This window comes from Aplysia californica, unplaced genomic scaffold (genome assembly GCF_000002075.1).
Source record: "Aplysia californica isolate F4 #8 unplaced genomic scaffold, AplCal3.0 scaffold00642, whole genome shotgun sequence".
NCBI classification, from domain to species: Eukaryota; Metazoa; Mollusca; class Gastropoda; order Aplysiida; family Aplysiidae; genus Aplysia; species Aplysia californica.
In genome coordinates this window covers 160,418-163,415 of record NW_004797912.1, presented here as the reverse complement: position 1 = coordinate 163,415, position 2,998 = coordinate 160,418, and positions in this window count along the sequence as shown.

The window sequence follows — 2,998 nt, the reverse complement described above, 5'->3', positions numbered from 1 at the left end:
ACAAATATGCACAAACAGCATTGAAAACATTTTCCGTCTATGAACAGGATTAGGCCGTGTGGTCGCGAAAAGTAGACCGCACACATAGCAAAGGTCCAATGAACGCTTAGGCAACTGTGTCACTGAGGGAAAGTGTGTCGTAAACTTGCACCCCATTGTCAGGGCTAAAGTCTGTAGGCCTTTCACTACTACTACCCACCGCCACTGATAAATTAAAAATTGTTAGTATACTGCTTGTGTTAATATTGTTTTCGTTCTCGGTAATCATTATTTTGTTACCTTTTATTATTTAAATTACAATTTATTAGTATTGTTATCATTACAATAACACTGTTCTTTATTATGAGTGTAATCATTATTGCGATTATTATTTTGATTCCCGAAAATGTTTGTTTTATTCTCTTGTTTCGTTGTCGGAGGAATAGGTTATGTAGAATTGAAATACAGGGGAAGTAAATATTATATCTTCAAGAACCCGAAGACGGCAAAGTTATCTTCCTTGAATGTGCGTTTGTTGACACCCATCTTGCAAAACTTGATCATTATTTTATTTTAGAATAAGTAATCCGGTAAAAGTAATTAACCGCTCCCCCAATAAAAAAAAAAAGAAAGAAAAGAACAAAAGAATTCAAAACTTAATTAATGTTTTAAAAATATTTTAAAGTAATTTGAAATTACTCCTCGTGAGATGAATATTTTCATTGTCGTTGTCAAAATCGTCATTGTGCATGACGTCACAGTGGCTAGATATATTATATGGATCGAACCGGGCCACCGACTCTGTAGTCAAGTATGAGTGCTCCGTCAGCGCAGTCGGTATCGTGCTTGACTAAGAAGTGGAAGGCCAGAGTTCGAATCCAAAGTGGGCCCTCTTGTACTCTGGTCGTTTTGTGGAGTTTTCAAGGATCTCAGCCTATTTGACTCGGTCCTATCTAACACGGATGTTAAATTCAGAGGTCCGGCCTCTGAAATAACTCTGTAGATATGTCATTACCCGGTAACAGTGTTTACAGGGGTGTTTAAAACATACTTATTTGCGTTTTATTTTAGTCCAACATGATTCCAACTGCGCTAACGCAGTACCCTTACTCTTCTTTCTTCCTTTGAACTTTTGCCAATCGGTTTTTAAATAATAGATATTATGGCTTATTAGCATAATAAGTATCTTGCAAAGGAACCTGGGTCGACAACAACAAACAACAACAACAACAACCACAACAACAACAACAACAACAACAACAACACTGAATCTTTAACAATAAGAACAACACTGGATTGACATCAATAAGAACAACACTGGATTAATAACATACATTTTGCAGAGAATCAGAGTCTAACGGACTCTATCTTTCACTGTCAATAGCCAGGTAATCTTTCCCACCTGGGTAAAGTGATGAAAATTCATACTAAAAGTCTTTCCCAAGGACACAAAGTCAAGCACCTGATGGGGTTCGAACTCACGAGCAATAGGTTGCGAGTCCAAAAGCCTAATCAGTAGAACATCGACGCCATTGTGCACAAACGTCTGCGGTGTAGCCATCTGGCGATTCGCCGTCGCACGCTTATGAACTGAGTTCCATTTCCCGTGTGGGGAGAATTTGTAAGTATCTCTGTCTTTTTAATGGCACGTTGTATCCCTTTCGACCCAGAGTGGCCCTGACAGGCAATGTTGAATCTCAACTCTCAAATTATCTGCAATGTGTCGATGGGGGATTAAAAAGTAAAGTTGTTCCTGTATCCGATCCGGACATTGGGGATTGCATTATTAATGAGACAATTTCCTGGGCCTTCATCATATTGTGGTAGAGTGACCAGTTCCTTTCCACGCCACCTTTACTTTCATAACTCGAATTCGAAGTCAGGTACCCATTACTGCTGGGTGGGAAGGAGGGGGCGAAAAAAAATCCGTGTCCGAACCGAGGCTCAAACCCGGACTTTCCGCTTCGGAGACGAGCGCACTAACCGCTCCGCCACCACACCCTCTGAGGGATTAAACGACCAAAAACAAACATTTTAAAAAGAAACTATGCAACAAATGTTATAGTAATTAAAAAACAACACCTCATTTAAATCGATTTTTTTCAGACGCTTTATTTTCTCTAGAAGAAGCATTCTGACCTCAAGCAGTCATTTGAGCGACATAATAAGCTCATTTATTGTCGAAAAAAAACTAGATCTAGATTACATTGCATGTGTATAAGAATCTGTAGAATGCCGACATCTGAAACAACAAAGATATTCAAATCTGCCTGGTTACATCCCTTAATTGCCTCAATACATTTTAAAAAGGTAGCAGATCAGTATACATAACAATATTATTATATCCAACATAGTATACTTATGCATTGTAAATAAACACATTAAAATTTGTAAGTCTGTCAGAATATAATGTAGACTTTATCCAACAAATATTCAACACTGTACAAAGAGACTTTATGTTTTAGAAAAGACACGTATAAGTAAGGTAAAACAAACAGAACAACTTTGTGTGCTATTATAACGCATGTAAACATGATAGAGACAGCAATTAGTTTAAAAGTACTGCACGTAAAGCTAGCTACACGTAAAATCGTAATATGAATACTTTAAAATCTTCCCGACGCCCACTGAACTACGTCGAGTTGAAAAAAAAGAAAAGTAAATACATTCCCCAATAAATCGGCCAGTGTATAATGGAAGGCCCACATAATAATATACCTACGGCAATTAAGGAGCGACCTGTTTTTTGACTCAGCTCAAAAACTGAGGGAAACATGACTGGATTTTGTAGAAAGTGACCGGATTCTGTGTGAAAGAGAGCCGGGCAATGATACCACCGTTAATTAATGAACACACTCGCCTACATGGCTGGACGTTGGGAGGAACAAATTCTTCTTCTTCTGGATGAGGTTCCCGTACATAGTATATTATTATATCGATTTCACGCAAATATAATTACAACATGAAAAACGCATGTTCACACACACACACAAACTTACACACACACACACACACACAC